The following is a 23,781-nucleotide window of genomic DNA, read 5'->3' as shown; positions in this document are numbered from 1 at the left end:
AATTAATGAGCTTTAACAAGCAATTTTGTTTTGAAGAAACAGCTTTTTCTAAGAGAAAATTGTTTCAATGGATTTTTTTTTCCTGTTTTGATCACTAACTAATTATTTGAAGACACTGGAGTTCTCTGATCCTGGACATATGACATGGATTATAGTGAAACCAGCTGGAGATTAAATTTCTAACTCACATATGGAGCTCATGACCCTCTTTATGAATCATCACACCGTTTGTTTAATATTTAATGCAACTCTTAGTTACTCTGAAGAAAACGTTGAACAACAGGGGCCCATAAAATTAAAATCACACAGCAAAATCACAGCTACTTGCAAGCCCTTTCTCTTCTTTGGGACTTCATCACAAATCTGTCTGATCTAGGTTCATTAAGTTTATTTTTTCACTCCCAAGATGGTAAGATATGATCGAACACTAAAATTTCACATAAACATCTTTGATTATAGGTTTCAAGCCTCAAGACATCCAGCCTTGCCTTTCATGCAAACCTAGGCATGGTAATATCTTGAGATTAAAAAGAAATATTTCTGAGCATGCTAATCTATTGAAATCTTAGGACGAGCGGGAAATTAAAACTGTGCAGTTCTAGATACAATTTTACTATCTTAAATGCATAGACCATGCACACTGGAAAAGCAACTGTCTCAGTCGTGGTGATCTCTATTTTCTTGGCTCCTTAACTTACCATAATGAACAATAAATTCAGAAAACTATCAGTAGGATCTCAGAGAATGCAAACTTGCCATCAGGGGAATTTTATCTACCTATTTTGGCAAAGCTAAAAGAAATACACTTTTTCTAAATATATTTGCACAGCTTCCAGAAATTGCCACGGTGACAAGTGCTATTAAATGGGTCATGTGGGAAGTTTAAAGCTTGACCACCACCTGCTCAGCTGAGCAAGGTCAGCAAAGCCAAGCCAAAACCCAGCTCCCCACCTATCAACCTGAATCTGTCTGTTGCTCAAAGACCTGTTTCCACTCAAGATGAAGATACCTCTTGCCTTCAGCTTTCTGGGCTTTGGTGCCCAGATTCACATGCAATGAGCACAATCTCTTTCCAGACATGTTATTTTCTGGCATCAAGCATCTCTCTGCCTTCCCTGTTCCATCAGTACTCCCACCCTGACTTACCCCTGTCATACCAAAAAATTACACACATTCTCACACCTAGATGCCTGCTGGATTGATACAGCATGAATAAAGTCATATAAGGCTCATGTGGCTCTCTGCTAATAATTCGGCATCTGTAGGTACGCTCTTTTAAAAGCTCCTTTTAATGTAATGCCTGGTTGAGTGGATTCAGTGTCTGGAGTCGTGTTTTCCCTCAGAAGCAGAGCTCCACGCAAGTCTCAAGGCACAGGCAGAGTTGATTGCCTCATGCCAGAGCGTGTTAGGTGTGCAGCTGGGAGATGCTGGTGACTGTGCCAGCTCTAAATGCTGCTGCTGCTCCATAGCTGCCACTGTCCTCACCCTCTCCAGGGCAGGTTACTGCAGCCCATGCAAAGGCTGCTGACGCTGCCCTGAAGAGAAGATGGAAGGCTTTCCCACAGTCATTTCTGCAGCTCTGCTGAGCTTCTTCACTCCTACCCAAGACAACATCTGCATGGGCAAAATGTTTTTTTGCATGCAAAGAGCCACCAGTGTAGAGCTCTGTGCACCTCCAAATCTGCATGTGCTGCAAGTGGCTTATTCATTTTCCAAGTGAAAAGCATGCAGCTGCAGCCCTGAGTTCTGCACAGCCTCTGTGCCTCAGCACTGAGCATCCACACAGCATGTGCTTGGCTCCTCAGGTACTGTCTCTGCAAGCTTGAACCCATCTGCAGGGGCAGATGTGGAAACAGAAATCCCAGGCTGCCCATCTACCCAAGCAGGGCAGCAGCAACATTCTTCCACTGAAAACACCAAGCACCCGCTCAATGGAAAAAACAGGTAACTAAAAGAGATTTTTCTGCCATGAAAGCACCTGTTGTGCTGTGCTCTGCTGAATTATGTATGTAAGCATAGACCTCCCAAGCCCAGCAACACTGTCCTTGCCATCTCTTGTGGCTCTGCAGTTTGCATAACTATTCCAGCAGTACCTTCTTGTATGCTCCCCAGCAGAATTAATTAATGTTTGCACAGTACTTTGAAGATGAAAGTACTAAGTGACTGCTAAATATCAGGCCAGATTCTCAGCTGGTTTAAAAAATAGCATTTGCAGTGCAGCATCTGGGCCAACAACCCCCCTTGCTCATTAGAGAGACTCTGTAGCAAATGAGGAGGAAAAAAAAAGAATTGAAAAAAAAAAAAAGAAAAAGAAAGCAGAAAAAGAAGAATATATGCAGAAACACAGCACTGAAGTAATAATGTTCATGCCTTTCACAGAGTCCCTTTTTCTGCAGGAGAAGAGTACAAATCTGCAGAGCCACGGCACTGTTCTCCTTCAAACCTCCTTAAAACTCACCTCTGCTGAGATGCCTACAAATCATTCAGCACTGATTAGCCAGCTGATGTACTGTGACTTCTGCACATTACACTTACCATAACCATCCTGCTCTTAATGCTTGCCCATCCCATCTGTTTACTCAACCTGCTGCTTCTTTCCTATCCTCTGCCTTGAGCATTTGCAGGTTTTTCTTTCTTTTATTTGGAGTCAGGCCTAGCCCAGGGATACACTGACAAAATGTCTTCAGTCTTTTGCAGACTTAATAAGGACATGCAAAAGTCATTCTCAAAGGATTAGTCTCAACAGGTTTAGACCCACTTATTCAGTGTGTTCCTGTATAAAATGGTAGATCATGGAATGCAACCCATGACATTTAAGTCACACAAAAGTTATATATAAGAAGCTGTGTGCTTTTACAAAAGGCATTTTTTTTTTGTGTTGCTGCAGTTCAAAGGCTAAACTTCCTGCTTATGCTATGGGGTTTTTTTTGTTTGTTTTTTTTTTTAAGAGCAGAAATTGCTCTTAAAATTGTAGATATGTGGTCCAAGAAAAAAGAGAGGAAAGGAGGCACCTGCAGACTGCACTTATCCGATGTCGGGACACCACGGCTGATGGGAGGAGCACTTCCACCAGCTGGACACATGCAGGATGAAGCACCAGCAATGAGTAATCTCTGAGGATGAGGCATCAGAGTGAGTCATCTCATTGATCACAAAGGGACCAATACTGCGTGACTTGGACCTGGTCACACCTCTCATCATACCCACACGATCTGGGGGCCAAATCAGGCTCACTTCAAAAAACACAACTCCACTTATTTCAGTGGGAAGTCATGCACACAAAGGGTGTGGGTACTCCTTCCATGGCCTCAGCAGACCTTACATTTTTTACTTGTTCACTAAATCAGCCACATGCACCATTCACAGAGATACAAGGGAGAGCTCTCAAATTTTTTCCCACATGCAACTCACTCAAATGCCTAAAAAAGTGCTTAACTTTTAGGTATTTAAATTAAAATATTACACCAAAAATAAGCTTCCATGCTGTGAGATTCCAGCGAGTGCTACAAATCGCAAGGACACTACCTTTGTAAGAATGTAGGATTTTTTTTAAAAAAAGGTAAAACTAAAGAGAAAACTGGGGCCATCAGCCTCAAGCTTTTCTTCTGTACTCCCTTGGTGCAGCAGTACTGATCAAAACCCGAGAGGAGAGGAGAGGATGCCCCTACCCACCCAAAACTAGGGAGGCTGCCCATGTACACACTTGGCCAGTAGCAGAGACTCAAAGATCCATCCACGTGAGTTAACTTCCAAGCCTTGTGCCTTGGGCAAAGCTGGATATTATTCCATCTGGTTGCAGATCTCTCTTTCCCAAGTCTGCTTCATGCTTCTGCTGTCTAAATGAAGCCTCTCTCCACTGAGAAACATTCCTTCTTGCCTCTTCAGCATGGCTTAGGCTAAGGCTCTGCACTCATAGCCCTAATCTCCAGAGAGCTGGGATGAGATTTTCAAAAGCACTTAGTGTTGACCTACCTCTGCTCCAAATCAGTCTCATCATATTAGGTTAACTATATTTAAGTTTGGCCATGTATATTTTGTAATAATAAATTTACCCCAAAGAAATGCTGCTGCTTTAATACAAGATTACAAGACCTGCAACTATATTTATGCATCTCAGTAAAGAATCTGATTTTTCAGTTTCAGATCTGTGGAATTATTTTGGAGCACGTTGAATATTTATCACTGGCAGAACAGAGGTCAATGCAATTATGTCCCCTCTAAATTGAGTGCTAAAGAAGTACTGCACTGGAGACCTTAAGGCTCAAAACTCCAAAACTAATGCTTAAAATTTATAAAGATCTCAAGCCAGCCAGAATGCACTTTTTTTTTAGCATACATGAGTGGTGCTGAACAACGAAGATCTAAATACCAATACAGGACTTTATCTTTCACCTTCTCCTTCTTTTTCTCTTTTCTTTTTTTTTCCCAAAGAATTGCCAGGCAGTGAGTGTGTCTAAATGGTACAAGAAGTGACTGTCAGCTGTCACCAGATTTTTTCCAACACACAAACACTGGAGAGCCATTTCTCAACTTAGTCCATATGGCGCCTTCAGAAAGACGAAAGACCAGAGTAATAGTTGAGGAGTTTTGGCCATGAAGCTCATACAGTTTAGGACTAAATGTACTCTTACAGATGAGATGTTTTTGGGTTTGTTTTTAATTAGTATGTGCAACTATCATCTGCTGCATTTTCTCTTTTGATATATATATTTTTTAATCGAATCCATAATTGGTCTATCTAAATGATTGACAGCAAAGGTGAAGGAACAGTCTGTTAGTCTTGACTGCTAGAGTAATGAATAGAGAAACTGACATGTTAAATTTCTTCACCTCCAACTGGAATTATAAATTATAGACTTCTTTTACATTATCATAATACCAAGTTCATCTTAAAAATAGAATGATTCCTTGGGGGTGTATTTATAGTGAAAAAATACATATCTAATGCTGTACTTAGCATATCATCATACTTTAATAAAATTGGATTGATTGTTCCAATTTTGTTCTTATTTTTGGAAATTAAAAAGCAGAATCAGATCATCTTACATTTTTTTACAAGATCCATCGTTTTGCTCCTGCAGGACATTCTAAAATTTTCAAAAGCTCTTTTTAATTTAACATATCCTTCTGCTCTCCCTACAGCTACTTGGCACATTGCATCTTCCTAGTTTGGCCAAGGGCCACTTATCTGAGTCTGTACAAACTTTTCAGGGAGTGGAACCGAGATCTGAAGAAGTCTGTGGAAATAAAGTTTCTACCCCATAAAACCCCCTTAATTCAGCCTTCATCCCTAAGCAAACAACTTCTGCGAAACAAATCATTGTGTCCAAATGAATCAGTTTGTGTGAAAGCAAACACAGCCCATCAATAAAAGCAAAGCAATAAACCACAGGGAAATGTCTCCAAGCCAGACACAGCACATGTAGACTCTCCAGTGTACTTTGCATGAGAGGCAGGGGAGAGAGCTCTTTAAACATCTGTCTAAATTAGACTGAAGTTCAAATCGTGCTGGTACAAAATCTCAGTGCCCAGCTCCTAATGCTTTAACTGCCTTCTGCAGAGAAGACAAAGATGATCTTCACTGCAGGATGGCAAGAGGAGGGGGTAGATACAGTCACTCAGGCCCCAAGTCCTGTCCTCCACCCCATAGGAGGCCCATGCAATAAAACTCTCAATCTGCCCCAGACTCTTGACAGCATCTATGGTAGAGATAAAATCACATCAGAGCAGGGGCAGAGGGAGACATCTTGGCCACAGTTCTTTCTGTTCACTTGAGTTTTCTATCCTTTAATGTATACAGCCCTGTTGGTAATGCTGCTTCCTACTGACATTTCTTCCTTCCACAGGAAAAAATCAGCCTCAAGTAATCTGCATGATGAATTCCCCTTCAGCTCTCATAAGTGCTGCCTGCCGTCAATTATATTGGTGTGCCTTGAACTTATAAAATATTTTCAATTTGCAGAACAGTTTTGACATGGGGAGAGAGGAAGGGACAGTGAAGAACAATACGCTTCAAATAAAATTCGGCACCATTCAGGATTTCTTCCACCTCAGAAAAAAAATCCTCTAAGACACAAATAAATGTATCTTATTAAGTTAGCAGGATATCTTCTCCTAATAGTGCAATTAGCTTTCATAGGAGATAGGCCCATGTACTGTCTTGAGAGTAGACTCTCAGGCACATATAACCATGTAATATCAGGCACACTTCTCTCAAATTAAGGGAAGCATTTGTCATTTCCAGTGCTGACACTGAAAAAGCAGTGTCTTAAATGCTGTATTAGCACAGACTCCCAAGGGACCTCCTGAGCAGTGCCTTTCAAGGAGCAAAGCCCAGCGCTGACTCCTGCAATTCCCTTTTCCCTGCCTGAAGGAGAAGCACTGCTGGGGAGCATCCTTTGCACAGGAGGAGGCAGCAAGATCCACAACATTGCAATGAGCTTGTTAACAAGTCATGGCTAAGACATCTGAAAGACTTTTGAGACTTTACCTCCTGCAACCACGTCAGGAGCCTCTGCAGCAGTCCTTTCCCATCCTGAACTCTGACAGACATTCAGAGCTCATTCCCTCACTCTATTGCTGTGCTCAGTACAATGGGCACAGACATACTCTGTGCATCACCTACCACTCTGCACATCAGGTAAAAACAACTTTGTTTTACTTCAATTGCTGCAGGCTTGGTAAATTGTAGTTCTTAACCACCATTAGTCTGTTCCCCATCATTTAACATGAGTATCTGCCATCTCCAAACAGATTTCACTGACTATTGTATTAATATCCTTTATTCAGCAAGTGGGGAAGAAAAGGTACTATGTTGGTAACTGTTCCATGTTTGCCACCAGGTACATGATGGAAATGTGTCCAGGAAATGCTTACTTGCCCAGTATCACCCATGGGTAAGTGCAGACACTCTCCAGCTGCAAAGAGCCACTAGAAAAAACTGCAACAAAACCAAAGCCACTATTGCATGCTTACAATTAGTATGAAGCTGTTTTGGTGGTATCAGCACAGGCTCAAATGCCTGATCCTTCCCGCTCCACAAACACTATGCAGTGACAAAATCTGCTCTAATACCAGGATGGCAGCAGTTATGTTTGCCCTTGGCCATTTCTGTAACCCAAAGAGAAGCAGCACTTCCAGAGCACGACGTGCATTGCAGATGGGCAAAATCACCTTCTGAGGGTGTTCATGTCTGTCAACCAACCAGGACAAGGCTCTTCATGCAGTTATCCTGGCAGAGATACATCCTCACCCAGCTGGAACCCATCGGTGATTCCCCTGGGCTAGGCTCCAGGTGGGGGACAGGAAGACAGCAGTAACAGCACTCTGAGCTGCTTTCCAGCTTCTCTTCAGCCTACACTGTTTAATATCTGGAACATCTAATAATTATTATTAATTGCACTCAACAGCAAACTGTAAAATAAATGTGAGGAATGCACAAATAAACTCTGGCACACCTACAGCTTAGACCCTGCTCTTCACTTGGTTTCAGCATTACCATGCAAAGTTTGAAATATCTGTTATAGACGTACTACAACCAAGCTTTGCAAAATCCATCAACCTGCAAGCCTTGGTAACAAAACCAGCTGAAGAGATGTAAGCAGCAATCTGAGAAGATACTCCCCAGGAATTAGATTTTGTAAACAAACATTTCAGCTAATTGCTTCCTTGTTCTCAGTGCAATGAAGGCCCCATTTAGCCAAAGCATTTGTCTACAGAGCTTAGTTTCTTCCATCTAATGAACGTTGATCTTGTCTTAGCTTCGGCTGGTATATCATCAGAATCAACATGAAATGCTAATGGAGAGAGATGCTTAATATCATTTCAAGTGTTTAAGTTACAACTGCAGCTATTAAGGCAAATCCATTTTACCTGTTCCTCCTCAGGCTCCCAGTGAGAGAGATTTAAAAGTTTCCATGGGGAGAAGTGATTCATAATGGCTACACAGATGAGAGAAAAAGCCTTTCACCATTAATTACAGCCAGCGTTTTCCAAACCCAAGCTGGTCATTTCGCCGGCACAACACATAATTAGCAAGGCTCATTTTATTTCGTTGCCTTCATAAATTAGTTCACTTTTTAAAAAGCAAGGTGGTTGCCTCCAGCAGCAGGGATAACCACGCCAACCAGACAGAAAAATAAGGCTTTGTCATCCACTTGTAGTCCATGGCAGAAAAATCCAGTGGGTCCCCCGGTTTTCACTCCCCTTACTGGCTCAATGCAGGAATCAGTGTTGCTCCCTGTGGCATCCCAAACAGGAGACTCTGAGGTGCACTCATTTAAGACAATCAGGGATGGCCCTGTAAATGTAGTTATTGGCAGTGAGAGAACCTTCCTCTATTTCAGCTTTCCAGCTGCTCAAAGTGCAGGACCTGCAATAGCCATAGCAGTGAGGAAGAAAGGATGCTTCCTGATCCTCCACATGAAGAGGAACTGCACTGGGTCCAGCCCCAGTGGCATCCAAGGCATCTTCACAGAGTGTGCTCTGGAGACATCACAGTCATAGAAGCAGGGGATGATGATGTGTAAGAGATGCTGGACTCACCCACCCACACAGAGAATGTTCTCAGACACCACCTGCATTTTAAAGCAGGACTGTTTCTTTCTTTGCTCAGGCTGCCCCTCAACCTCTTTGAGGAGCACCATCTCCACAGCAGAGGCTTCTGGAGGATGCACCTGCCAAGATCCCAGTTTTGAACAAGGCACCCAGAATATTGGTCAGAGCGCCTGGTGCCCGCTAGGCAGAGCATGCTTCTGGAAGCTATTGTTGAAAATACTACAGTTATCCTCATGCAGATTTTAAAAGGCCACTATTTATGCATGTAAATTCTGAAGGGCATTAGCAGCATCACTGACACACGATGACAGCCAGCCCAGCTTTGGGAAGGGAATAAGCAGCAGCAACTGCCTGAATAATTGATGTGCTTTTACTCTGCCCCATGGCCAAGTTATTACATTGCTCACTCTCTTCAACTGCCTGTGGTTTCTAAATTAATTAGAAATCTTAATGTCATGGCCAGCCAGTTAAAAAAAAAAAAAAAAGACACAGAGAACAAAAGAAGAGAGCGCTTCTCATGCCCTTGAGCCTTGGGATTTCTTCCTTGGTCTGGCCACGCAGGAAGCAAAAGCACAGTCTCAATTTCTGCAGCTTTGGACTCTGCTCACTGATGCTAACAGCAGCACAGCATTAAATCCACTCCATCTGCAAAAAGCCCCACTGCATGGGGGTGAACATCCCCATCAAGGTCACTACCTCTCTAAGATGGGGCAAAGCCTTTCCTAGGGGCTGACTCATGTGCAGAGCAGCTCCTGGGTCTTCTGCAATGAAATATATCTGATACATCCCTAGCCCAGCCATTGCAACCAAGTGCCATGCAGCACCAAATAAAAAGACACTACTGCAGTCTGGAGGAATAAAAGAGCTCATGGCTGTTCTGCTCACACAGCTGACAGAGCTAAATGACTCTGTGGGATCCCGTTCAAGGGACGAAAAAAAAAATTGTGTGTGACTACCTGACCTCACAAAAGAGGAGAACAAAAACAACAATGTGAGTGGCCATTTTTTTGCTGCATATATACCCTTACCTACTTACAATATTGCTTATGTGAAACTTTAAAACAACACCGATAGCTTTCAAGAAACCCAGTGGGAATAATTCCCATGTTTGAGCCACATTGCAATAGCGTGGGTAGCTGTATTTCAAGGCCTTGGGAAGCACGTAGCCATGATGAATGTGGGCATGTTTTTAATCTCTTACTTGCAAAAGAGAAATACTGCTTTTTTCAAAAATCTCTTTACAACTGTCCCAAAAGCATAAATAAACATAAATGACTGAACTTATAGAGATAATTTTAAATTGCATGGGTAACTTAGACTAATATTTCACCCTCTTATAAAAGAGCAGTGAAATACCAGTGAGACTCAACAGTATGGCAGTCTTCCTCTTTGCCAACACGTTGTGGCATACTGTAATCTGCACCACCTTTCCATTATTCCCCTTGGAAAACTCATTATTTTAAAGAAATCCAATTTTTCAACCTTTCTTTTTGACATGGATAAACAGATTTATACTCGGAGCATTGAACTGTCTGACTCCCAGCAAAGTTATCCTCCATCTCCTAGAAATGTCAAGTGCCCAAACAGGACAGTCCCAGAAGAGAGAAATGAGCTGGTAAGGGTGACAGAAAGCATAACAGAGGTTTAAATGACACTAAAAATCCAAATGGAAGTATCCAACAAAATTAATCCCATTTGTTCGCATGTGGAAGTTATTTCTAAACAATTTGACCCCAAATACAGGACAATGTAGTTCTCCAAAAGTTTAATGCACTTTGACCAAGCATTTACTTGCTCCAAGAGCTTCTTCTTCTGTCTGCTCTTCTTCCTCTGCTGTCCTAATTTTGCACTCAACTGATGCATGCAGAGACCACCACAGGAAAAACACACAAGGTTCCACACAAGTTGCAAATTTAGGCCCTTGAAGTGTTTTTCAACATGCTTCTTGAGACTACACTTCTATTTGTAGGGTGGAAAGATGGACTTTCAGAAAATGGTAATGCTGATACATGGTGAAAGCAGAATTGTTCCACCCTATGATTTGTCTGCGTTTCTCATCTTGGCTTCATACTGCCTGAAAAATGCACGTGCTAATTATCAGCAGTATGGCACTGCAGATGTAGTGAACACAAGATGTCACTCACATGCATTTTTCAAACCCAAGCAATGAAATTAAGCATCTTGTAAAAACATGTCATTTGTTCATACAGAAAGCTTCCTGACCCCAGCAACATCTGCTGTGTTCCTCTCTTCATATCCATGTTTTTAAGTCTCACTAGGCTTGCTTTGCTATACTTGGATTTACAGACCTTCACATTATATATTTATTTTGTTCTTCATACTTATATCTACTGATACAGTTTTTACTTTAAAGTCATTATATTAATTACAACAAAAACTTACTGAAAGGCTCAGCTTATGTAGATTCCTCAGCTTAGCCCCAGTAAGAATTATGCCCAACACAGACTTTAAGGCAGAGGTGAGCTCCTGGTCCCTCTTCTGGATCACCACACAGCTGAAGGAATGTACCAGCTGAACCAGGGCCACCACTCTTCAGCATGGCCATGCCTGCCTTGCCCAAGTTTTCCTCCAAGGAGGTGTCTGGGTGCTCACCTCTCAGCCTTGGAAAGAAGGTAGAAGAAAATACAGGAGATGGCAGCAGTACGGAGCAGCACAGCTCTGCTCACTGCTTTTTGGAGCCTCTTTCAAGATGCAGCCCCTGGCAAAGTGTCTCATGAAAGTTTGATGAACAGCATTTTGTTTAACACCAGCAACTGAGCCACAGCCCTGCCGAGCTGAGTTGCACCAACAAAATGTCACGACCCAGGAGGATGGAGAAACTCGATTGCAAGAGGCAGGCTTGCAGGCAGCAGAGGAGCTCACAACCTCTGGAGCAGGGTGCACCACCCCACAAACCACTCTCGGTCACTGAAACACGAGGAGGCTGCTGTAACACTGATCATCACTGAGCCTCCTCCGACACTTGCCCAGCAGGCTGCAAGGCTCCACCAGGCAGTCCTGCAAACACAGCCAAGCCTGCAGCCCTTTTCCCATTAGCACATGTATGCCTTGATACCTATTTTCCCCCCTTTTACCCTTTTCACTTCTATATGTACTGAAAATATTCACAGTATGCTCTTCCCTACCATTTGCTTCAGCATTTTCATGCTCTGCTGCTTTTGTTCCCCTGTTCCCTTTACGTAAAGGAATATTCTCATGAAACAACTGCGCCTACATAACTGAAAATACACAAAACCCATATGCAGACACAGTGCTGGAGGCTCATGCAACGTGATCAGGTCTAAATATTTTAGCACAGCAAACAAATGAGGCTCAACTGTATGGTCCAGTAATTACCTTTTCTTGTTCTTCAGGTTCGAGAAATCCACACGTTATTTTTTGCAGAGTACTGCATTCAACATTTCTGGAAACAAAGAGAAAAAGAAAACAATTTTAAAATTTATACTGGGCTCTGGGGACATATCAGGCACTCATGAACTTTCTGCTGTGCATTTACCAGAGGATAGAGCAATGAACAACTGATTTTGGTCAGCAGAACTGATTTTTGAAAAGTAAGAATTTTTAATGTCTATGAAGTAGAAGTCTGCATGGGAAAACAGTAGTAACACATACAAAACAATGGTCAGAGGAAAAATCAGTGGACAGTACCACTGCCAATAATTAAAAAAACCTTAGAGATTCAAATAGATATCCAACACACATGCAGGTATGTGAGTATCTCTTCACACAGCAGGCTCCAATGTGATCTGGAGAAACTATTGTTAAAACAGACAATTTCTCAGAGTTTTTTAGAGGTCATTGCACCAGAATAGAAAACACCTAGTCTGAAAAGAAGTTAAAATAAATTATGATTGCAAGGATTCTACTTCCTTTTCCTTGGCAGCTACAACTTAAAATTTCTCTGTCCCTTTACATCTTCAGTATTTTCTTCTAATTACAGTGTTAGATGCTAAATATAACATTAATTGGCAAAACAATGAAATGGATGGATCCAGGTCAGCCTCCTGGAAGTGTTGGTTTTATAAGGATTAATTACACATGAAAAATTGCTCCTCACAGTCGGGATTGCCACAAATGAAACTTCAGTGAGAATCAGTCTTGTCAGAGCTGGATGGCACAGGACCCCAGGACCTTATCCCAACTCAGTGAAACAATTAGAAAATATAATTAAAAACCCACGCAAGGGAAACAGCAATGAGTCCTGCCTGCATTTTGCTTCCAACATCAACTACAAACCCAGCTCATATCCTGCAAACTGTAGGGGAGGACACAGGTCATGTTATTTGAAAGAAGTATATTGAAATGAAAAAAACATTAAAGGCTGATTAAAAAAGGACCCAGTGTTAAACTGGGGCCAATTGTTCCAGTTAAGCAGTGAGTCGCCAAGCCTTTCCCAACCAGGGCTCTAGCACAGCTTTCACTCTGCTGCCATGGTTCCACTCCCTGGACCACCCTACACCTTCAAAAATTTCAGACCAAAACAAATGGTCCTGAGGCTCCAGTTTCACATCTGAGCCAATCCAGAATGGTCTTGCTTTAATTTTCACCGACAGAAAAAGAAAGTTGCGCCCCAGCTCTAAGCACTCCTCAGCAGATCCTCCCCTGAGAGCATGAGAAGAACAAGGCCGAGGCATTGGTCCCTAACGCATAATTCATCTTATTTATGTACTGAAGGAGCAATTGCTTGCATTCAGTAACCTTGGAAGTCAGACAAGTAAATTAAAACCTAAAACAAGGCTTGAGAGTCCAGCATGCATGCTGCTTTTTGAGTGATTTCTCTATAATAGGCAAGTATGGATGCTCTGGAAGAAAAAGAGACCTATTCCAGCTTGACTGTCAGCAAAATTGCCTCTGTAAGCAATAAACAGGCTTTGGATCATCTAGGAAATTTACAGGCAAACTCGGGGTAAGGCCAGTTATTATTCCTTACTGTACAAATGAAAAAGTCTCTAGATGTACAGACTATACCCATTTTTAGCCTTGGATTTTGACCAAATATATACAGTTTCAGTAGTGTAGAGCAGACCAGGCAACACCTCATAAGGACATCCATATACTTTATTTCCAGGAAAAATGCAATTTGTTTAGACTACTCTACTTGTGCTTTATAGCAAAACCTTTACCTGGTTCCAAGAGGCTTTTGGAGAATAATTCTCATTTGATGGCAGCAGTACAGAGCAGACAAATTTGCCTGGTTTGAAGAAGTTAATGTTTGTTACCCCATTGCCTTGCAATGGCTTTTAAAATAAAATTAAAACAAGATCTTTGTTTCATTTATGATACCCCACATTTCACTTCTGCTTGAAGCATAAAGGACTAGAGATAACACAACATACTGTGGTTTATGGCTCTTCTGTGTAATTTCAGGATTCAGCACATGCTCTTCTCCCAGCTCACCTTTATTTTATCATAATGTGAGTGTACTGACTGGTAAATTTTTCTTGCCTTTCCTTCCCAAATGCCAAATGTGTAACCTTGAGTTGGCCTCTGTCACATGCATATTTCTATGCAGATTTCAAGTGCAGACTGGGGAATTCTTGTTCGTATTAAAATAGGAAGGGAACCATACAGGGATTCCTGCAAGAGCAAAGATCTTGCAAAATACTTGTTCAAGAGTCGACGCTCACTGGCAGTGGTGCACTGCAGGAACTACAGGGATTTGGCATCAGCCCTAAAACAGAGAATAAACACACTAAAGAAAGAGGCATTGCTCTACCTCTGACTCCTACTAATACTCAGAGCAGTGGAGCTCCTGCCCTTTAAGCTCCTGCAAGGGAACCTTGGTTTGATCCTCTTCTACTGCTCCCCACATCTCTTGACTAACCTGCTTGCCCTCAAACCTACAGTGCTTCTCAGAAAGCATTTGCTGCTTCTTCCCCAGCTCTCCCCTGGTCATACTCCACCTGGACAATTTGGAAAGTGGTCTCATAGGCTGCTAAGGAGAGGGGAAATCACCTCTCTCCCTTGCTTCATCCCCTATTGCCCTGAAGCTCTACCTTCCAAGTTTACTGCTAAATGAATAATGGAGATACTGCAACATAGCCCACTTTTACTAACTTGATGGTGGTGTTGTTTTGGCTAAATATTTCTAAATTCTCTGCTATGGTGAATAATGCAGAGGACAAGGGCACATTGCTCTTCTGTATCACAAGATGACACAAGAAGGGTAATTAATCTGCAAACTGGCATGCTGCTGACCCTCCATCCCAAACCAGAAGCTGCTAATAAGGAGAGCAACGAAAAACACTATTTTGGCAACAGCAAAGACTACAAGGAGAATCCATCAAGACGGAATGGCTCACCCTCAAGGATCTGTCTTCACTGCAAAAAGCCAAGCAGCCCAATTTCTGTTGTAAATGCTCACAACAGAGGGACCCACAAAAAAGAATATGAAATTTTAGGCAACCAGTAGGAGGCTTCTGAAAAAGCCTTGTTTGCTAAAATGTACCAAGCATCTCGCTTCTGGCTGTACAGAAGCAGAGGAGTGAGCACCCAGCTTCATGCTTTTGGGGATGAAAACCCGCATGGAGCAGCACTGCCTTGCTCCCGGGCATCAGCATCTTTGCATCAGCCCAAGGAAACCCAATCAGCAGCTTTCACCCACGGTGACTTAATTAACAGGCACCCTACAGATTTCTCCAAATCCTCCACACTGACACCCTCCATTACCAAGCTCTTTTGATGAAAGTGATTAAAGCTAACAATTATAATTTCTTTTAGAGATGCCCCTAGAGGCTTTGGCGAGGCTCAGGCTTCATTGTTCACAGAACACAGTGTAAAGAAATCTCTCTCCTGAAGAGCTCATCCTCCACAAAGACAAGGCAATCAAGGAATAGCTGAAAGAAAGGCAAGGAGACAAAAAATTTTTGCTCAAGGTCAAAAAGCAGGCCCCTGACAGAGCTAGAACAAAACCCACCTCCTCTGGAGTATACTCACGAGGCCATGCTGACTCTCCAATACTAAGCTGATCAACTAATAGTCTTTACTTATCAAGTGTCAAGAGCAGGTGAAGTAGTTCAGTGTTACTTGCTGTTCTGCTTTTGATCGTATCTTTTTGAGGTGGCTCTCCAAGCAAAGCTAACCATGACAGTGAAAGGGTTACCTCCCCTTCACATTCCAAAGAAATGCTTCCAATACTTTTTCATGCAGATTACTGACAAATCAATCCCCCTCCAATTTTTTATTCTTCCATCAATGCTCTCAACCAAGAGTGATTGCTCAAGCACCCTTCTCAACCTTGCACTTCCAATTTTTTTTAAAGAATGGTCAATCTCAATATGCATCATTATAATTGCAAATGAATCGTTTCATCTTGCACTCTTCTGTTTTAATGGGATTATGTACCGTCAAATCTCTACAGTAACATTTAAAGTAAAAACGTCCTACATCATTCATGTGTGGTTTAGATATTTAGAACATTAATATGCAATGTGTGCTATTACAAAAGGTTAGATTTCTAACTACCTGGCTCAGTTATGACACCATAAATCTGATGTAATCTTCACTGATTACTAGAAAAATCTTACCAATGCAGTATAACTGTAATTTGATAGAACTTCTTGACATACAATTAATCATCAAGAGAGTGGTTCTGTTGTGCTTTGTACAGGGACAGAACAAAGCACAAGTGTGCAAAGTGAGCGAAGCTTTTAGTCTTTGCAAACAACTTCAGTGCATAAAATATTAAAAGCAATGCTAAACTAATCTCGGGCAAGAAGTGCAGGCAATTCACTACAACTCGTATTACAAATGCCTTTGGTTTACCATTTAAAAAACATTAGAGTCTACCATTATGGTTGTGTATCATAGTGCTGTACATTAACCTCTGTAATTTTCCAACATGGTATATTGCAGTAACACAAATTAGGCTATCTGGCAAAAAAAAAAGCTTAAAAAGATGCAATATTTAAAGAGAGCAGACAGGAAAGCTCCTTGCTCCTTCCTGCCAAAGACAGCAGGAGAAAGTCCAGTCCTCTTTTCCTCAAAGCAAATGGTAAAATCCCATTAATTTCCCCTGGAACCGACAGATCCGCAGCATCTGGGAAAGGATTCAGTCTAAATACATCGCAGACATAACAGATGAATGATTTGGGGGAAAGGGGTCGCCTGCTCTCATTTTAACACTTCTGTGTAACAGGAACAGAGCAGGTCATTTCTGTAAGCTTGAAAATGCTTTGTGAGCTTTCAGTAGGATTTTCCCTTCAGCACTTTTTGCCTTCTGTCTCCATTTTCTTCTTGTTCATACACTTAACAGCTTTAAAATCTGTTGAGTGTACAAGATGCTTAAAGCCTACACTTGATTTTTTACTGTTGTAGGACACACATGGATGAAATATTGTTCTCTTTAGGATTAACAGGAAAACATTTACATTTTATGTTTTTTGGAACAATTATGTCTTCTCCACTAAAGAAACAAACTGAGAGCTAAATTTTCACTTTCACATAATATGGAAGTTTTCATAGCAAGATATCTATTTAAGGTACTGAAAAATAATAACAAACTGCTCCTCGTGTTTGCAAATTATTCTAATTTCCATTATGAAATTCATCCACTCAGAAATACATCTAATAACTAAACCAGAAAGATTTCATTTGGTTTTGTTACCATTTTAAAAGATTCATTTTTTCCCTTGGTGGGATAAGAGACTTCTAAAAATATGAAAAAGAAGAAGAAGGAAGAGAACACAGCCCAACACCAAGACAGCAACACTCACCCAGGGCATGCTGGAGTCCTGCTTCTTCTGTGCAGGATGCCGAACACACACTCAAACCTTGCTGCTTCCCCTACGAGGCCACTGACTTGCTGTTCTCCTTCCTACAGAACTACTTGGCTCCTTTCCCTCACTCCCCACTTCTAATGCATCTGAAGCTCCATCCAAACCCAAATGCTCCTGTTAAATATATTGAGTTTGAGGAGAGAAAGGTCAGCTTCATTTTGTCTCAGCTGGCTCTAGCTCCCAGCTGTCAGGACCAATGGGTGCAGGGGTTAAGCGAGACTTTTTGAGCCTGTCTTTGAAGCAGAGAGCAGCCATTATTTCAAGCTGGTATCCCTGAGATTTTTTTTTCCAAGAAATATACTGGTTCCAAGTGGTTTTTGAAGCAAGCAACCAGGCAGCTGTGTGAAACCCAGGACTTGATACTGGAAGATCCAGAGAGCTCCCTGCAACAGCAAGGCATTTAATGAGAGAGGAGAGGGGAGCCTGGAGCCCTGCCAAATCTAATCCTGGTTATACGTGCCACAGCTGGATTTCTTCAAGTAGGGGCTATTACACTGGCACACTGCTGACCAAAATCTTCTGTTTCATGTAAATTCTCTGCAAAGACCTTAGGAGATAAAACTGATTAATCCTAATTAAAATGAAAATCAAGGAAATGACACAGTCTGTTGAATCTACTTGATGAATCAAAAGCTTCCCTCATTTCTATGTTAATTGTCTTTTTACAAATGTGCAGCCCTCTCATACGCACAGAATAATGTTTTCATATTTTTCTTCACTTGGAACATTGCAGTACAGATGTTACAAAGCAACCAGAGAGCTCTTCTGCATTATCAGGCCCCTGCAGAAGTGCCTAGCTGGGTGCTGACTCCTTTCTCAGACTTCTCATGGCTTTAATTAAAAAAAAAAAAAAAATAATCCCAGCCTGCAGCAGTGCAGCAGCCCAGACACTGAAGGTAGGAAAGGACCAGCACCAGGCAGGACACAGCGCCTTCCAGGATGCTGAAAGGTGTGCAAGATGCCCCATTAGCATTGAGCAGGGAATGTACCATAAGTTAAATTCAACCAACACAAACACACAAAATCCCTGCTCTCCATTTGCATGAGTCCGATAACACTTCCACGAAATGTCGAAATGTCGCCACTGGAGTTTTTTATCAAAAGCCTGCTTGCACATAACACCGTATCACAGAGAGGACATTTGGGAAAGCAATTAACCTGCAAAGACATTCTTGAAGTGCAGAAATGCAGAACAGACCCTTTCAAGGACAGTTCAACTTAGGATGGGAGTGATTTAAAGAGGAATGAACCGGCACACTGTTAACAGCAGCCAATTAAGAGGTGGAATGCACAGAAAGGTCTCTATAGATATGTATGTAACACATTAAAGAGATCCACATTCCCTTTGTATCCAGTCAAAATCCCATCTTGCCTAAACCTGTAGGGGGGCAAAACTAACCTAAGTAGTAAAGGCACACTGGACAAAATCCAGAATCGGCTGCATTACTTGCTTAGACACCATTTATTGTGGTTACATTTTATTATACAGTAGTAAAAAATTACAAGGCAACATCCTGTGTTATTTCCCGCTGGGATAAATGATACAGATGTACTATTAAACCTCAAAACCAGCACCAGTCTGCCAGGCTACATTCCATTTGTGTCTTTATAACGTGTCAATAGGCTGACATTTATGCCTTCTGATGGTAAAGCGAATTATGTTATAGACATTTAAATATGCCATAAAATGCACTGCACAAACTTATAACTCTTCCAGTCTTTACCAAAACAACACACACAAATCAAAAATCTCACCAGACACCAGCATCTAAACTTAGGACATATTGGTTTCCTTTTTTTCCATGCTAAATTGATTTTGGTATTGCTGTCAGCCCCAGCTGACACTGGGAAGGCACTCATGAAGGTCTGCCACAATTTGCAGCCCAAGGGCATCCTAAACCATGGAAATGCACCAGAACAGGATGGTCCTATCGGGATCTCACTGCAGGTCACACACTTCATGTCAACTGAGACATTATCTAAGCATGGTCAGTGGTGCTGAGGGTTTGAGGGACATCAAGTTCAATAATTCCAATTTAAAATGAGCTCTCTCTGCTTAGCCACCACCAGCTCCTTTGAAAAAGCCAGCCTGGTGAGAAATCAAGACAAAACACTCATAGATTGGCTATTCAATGTCCTGCTTGTGAGAAGTGTCAAGATGAAAACATGGACACTAGCATACAATGGTATTTTAGGCCCATCATATTCTTGCATTAATGCCATTCACCGAAGATTATTAACTTGTAATGAGGCTCTAAGATATGCAGGTGGCAAAACCAGACTGGGGAAGAAAGAAATTCATCCTTGGGGCTAGATGGTCAAAATTTAAAAGCCCATCCATGGCCAAATTACAGAGGCTGTCTGGGCTAGAAGTAGATTGGAGTAACTGGAAGTGGTGAATGGGGATGCGTAAACAGCAAAACACGATGGGTTTGGTCTAAAACCAAAGAAGCCCCGAGGCTGTGGTTGAAGCTTTTTTTGCACATATCAAATCCCTCAATAATATAAAAGATAAGTAGGCAAAAGCAAAAGAGGAGTTTGGAAATATGCAGCCTGGAAAGGCAAGCTGGAAGGAAGGCTGCACGCTCCAGTTACTATCCCTCTAGCAACTGGCATGTGAGGATAAGGAAAAGCTGCAAACATACCAACTCCATAGTATTCTGCAGGGATCACATCTTGAAATGACTGTAATTGGAATAAGGGGTACTGATGCTTCAGGGACTTGCTTTAAAAAACACCCTTAAAAGAAAACTATCATAGAAAACAAGTCTGGGGTATTTTGCCTCCGAGAACATTTAGAGCTTAATGCATTAGAAATGCAGCTGCATCAGATACTGCGCTAGGATTGTCCATGATCAAGCTGCAGGCAGGAAAATGCCAGGCTGAGCCACTTCATTACAGTGCTTACCATCAAAATGAGACAGAAAGTGGCTGCTTCTCCACTCTGACAAGTTTTTAATTGCATCTAGAAATTACCTTCTACTTTAAATTTCATTTCAAAATTGTGTCTAATAGAGGCTGCTCAAGATGAGTTTGTCACACTTCTAAATAATTATTATTAATGTGACACTAACATCTTTCCCTGGAGTTTACACCACCTAAAGTGTCATTGAAAAAATGTCCTTATCATTAAACTTAGCACCAAATGTGACTAAAGTGCAGAATTATCCTGACCTTTTTTAATTCCAAGTGGCTTAACAATCACAGTCCTCCTCCAAAAGGAGGCCCACCACCTTTTCTGTTTTAGTGACATTAGTGAAATTCTTTTGAAAGACAGAAGAATACCTTCCCACATCAGAGCACAATGAACACAAAGGTCCAAGCTTAGACGAAACTCATAACCAAGACTAAAAAATATTAACAAGCTGCTTTGACTCAAGACAACACAGTCCAATCTGAAAGTCCCAATATGCCCAGATTTTCAAACTCATTCAATGAGCTTTGCACCCTGTCAGGGAAAATACCACATGTGAACAAAACAGTGAAGATTGCCAGCTTTACAGCATTGACAAAGCACGAGCCTTGGAAATTCTGCACCACCAGGACCTGGAGCCACCAGAAAAGCAGAGGGACCCTATGCAGACACCCTCATGAAATCAACTATCCAACAATCTGCTACACAAATTCAATGAGAAACCTTCCAGCTCATGATGAAGATCCTAAAAAGGATGGAAATAAAGGTTCCTGCTCCTTCTAAAGCAGAAAATAAAATTTTCCCAAAAAGAGGGGCTCCAAGGAAACTACACAGTTACGCCTTGAAAAAGTTTTCTTTTGATTTTCTACAGGGCACACCATCCCACAAGTTTTAAAGACCTGTAAATGCAGCTAATTTGCACATTAAAGACTCTCTGTAAATGTAAAATAAATAAATGAGAAGTAGCACGAAGAAATCCATGACAGGAAAAATCTGAACCAGTGTCTCCTCACACAGTTATTATGCAATATTAGGATTCAATTACCTTTTTCCTGAGACATGAAAGATATATAAAGACTGGCATATAAAGACATCTCTGGCTACAGTTGCTTTGGAACTGACTTCAACCATCTTTGCTTTATTACCTCAGACAGCATGATGTCATCAGAAGCCTTTTAATGTCTTTTAAGACCTTCACCAGTTTTCTTAAATTATTATGTGTGAATATGTGCATGTGTGTGGCATTTCTTTATTCCTGCAACCATGTGATAAACTGCAGTGCCACAAGATAAATTGCATTCGGTTTACAAATCTGACCTCCTCACTTGAACTCTGCCTGCTAATCCATTTCAGCTGGGACTATTTCTAATATGCCGTACTTCCGAACAGCTTTCAAACAGCTGTAGGGGCTTTTTTTTCTTTAATGTGTGTTTCAAAATGGATTTCACATTAGAAGTGTTTTCTTCTTTGCACCAGAAAGTGGAACAGATTACAAGCAGACGGACCCTGGCTCCTTGCAGCTCCAGGATCGAGTGTCAGACACATCCCAAGCCAAATGGGAACAAGAGCAGCTGTAGGTGTACAGGAAACTTTTGTGGCATGGAGTGCTCATACCTTTAATGGTGTGCCTCCAACAGTATCTGCCACACACCTGCAATCCCACTGAAATCCTCAGGAGTTATCCTCCTGCATCACCCTGCAACAGCTTTAATGAAGGTTTAGGCACTCAAGCCTGGCTTTCACATGTGTCACCCCATGTCACACAGGTGAAGCATCTCCCTACCATACAGGGCTCTCAACTAAACCACGTGTTGTGCCACGACCTGCTCAACTCCAAGCAAGCAATTGGGTAATGCTCCATTTCCACAAAAATTTCTGGAATTCAGAGCAAATGCCTCAAGTTATGTGCCGTTATGCAGAAAGGGTAATTAATAAGCAAACCAATTTTGGGTTTCCCTTTGGAATAGATGAATGTATTTTAATTGTTGTTAGTTTTCCAGACGTAGCACAGAACCAGCTCTCACGAACACGTTTTCTCTGTATGTTTGAGAAGCCCACTGTTTTTCAACAGCTTATTTGATTTAATTTTTTTTAACCTTCTAAATGTCCTTTCTTGGTTCCACCGTAATTTTTTTTTTAAAGGTAAATGATAAAGTCTTGTTTGCAGCTAGCTAGCATAAACAAATCATCTCTCAACTACTCCCCACAATTTTTCACAGAAAGGACAAGAATAAGTTTTTTAATAACTTGCTTAAATATCCGTGACAGAAGAGTCCCACTGCTGCCAAGCTGCCACTGGCATGTGCCACGCCTGACCAAACAGCGAGACCGCTGCTTTCCTGGCCTCTCCTTGGATCTCAGACAAGATGGATGCTCAGAGCAGCACCTCTCATTCAGCTGAAGGGTGCATTTCACTAAGCAAAACAACCAACTGCACAGTTTAAGTATGAGCTTAACTCTACATATGCTCTGAGATACCAGGACCCACCAGCTCATGCTGCCACACCATCCCTAATACAGGGTGTAAACCTCAGCATTACTCCTGCATGAGGAAAACAAGCCAGCATCCTTCTCAGCTTCAAACAACTGAGAAGTCCTAGCAGCCTCCATAAAACTTGTGTGGATGAAAATTATGTATGTGGTTAAGGGTCCTTGCCAGACTGGGGTCTTGCTGTATTTTTCCAAAAGAACTTTGATGGCATCAGATGTATAAACATGACTGGCTTAAGCAATTAGACCTGCATTTGCTATAAACTCTGCAATCAAATATTCATTTCATTTTGCAATGTCATCAGTAGTCTGACACGAGCAAAAGCAAATTAAAAATGCAGGAAAGTATTCCAGGTAATCATATGCTTTTTTAAGGAGCTAAATTACTTATTTAAATTACAGAGACACACTGAATGGGATGGCTGTGAAAAAAAACTATTGCAGGAACTGGCAGAGACACTGGTTTCGAGTAAATCAAAACTTCTGTGTGATGATACCTGATAACAAAAGCACCAATTAACAGGGTGGGAGTTTTTTTTTACCTATTCCAAACCCACATTACAGATACTTTCTACTTCTAGAAAACTGCGCTCAGTTGAAGCCAATAGTAAAAACTTGACTACCTTCTAGGCATATTGGTTTTGGCTGATATGTTTTCCACAAGCCACATAAATTATTAACCCTTTTTCAAATTAAAAAAAAATTAATAAAGACATGAAAAAGTGCACTTTTCTTGAGTGAGCCTTTAAGGGCATTCTGCACATGGAGGTCTCAAAGGAGAGCACAGTTTTATTCACAATTGGCTTGTGTCTAGATATATGAAAGGAACAATCAACTCTTAATGTGACAAGCTGAGCACTGCTCAGGATTTCCTTAACATGGAAGAGAAGATCTTACTAATGGTTTGACCTGAAATGAAGAAAGCAGACCTCCAGTAATCAGAACAAAGAAGTGCTTTAAATTTCCCTTTTTTTTTTGCATTAACCATTACAGAGGTCATTTGGTCAAAAAGCCTCAGCAGCT

General features: G+C 41.5%; 1 protein-coding gene across 1 annotated transcript in view; it reads right to left on the bottom strand.

Annotated features, from left to right (window-relative positions):
- Window positions 1-23,781, bottom strand: part of ADGRL3 (adhesion G protein-coupled receptor L3) — a 482,184-nt gene that overhangs the window by 379,398 nt on the left and 79,005 nt on the right. The window contains exon 2 of the mRNA XM_031066355.1: window positions 11,914-11,980. The gene's annotated coding sequence lies outside the window, so the exon portion shown is untranslated. The remainder of the gene's footprint in view (window positions 1-11,913; window positions 11,981-23,781) is intronic.

This window comes from Geospiza fortis, unplaced genomic scaffold, assembly GCF_000277835.1.
Source record: "Geospiza fortis unplaced genomic scaffold, GeoFor_1.0 scaffold11, whole genome shotgun sequence".
NCBI classification, from domain to species: Eukaryota; Metazoa; Chordata; class Aves; order Passeriformes; family Thraupidae; genus Geospiza; species Geospiza fortis.
The sequence above is the reverse complement of the archived record's forward strand: the minus strand, read 5'-3'. Positions and strand labels throughout refer to the sequence as shown.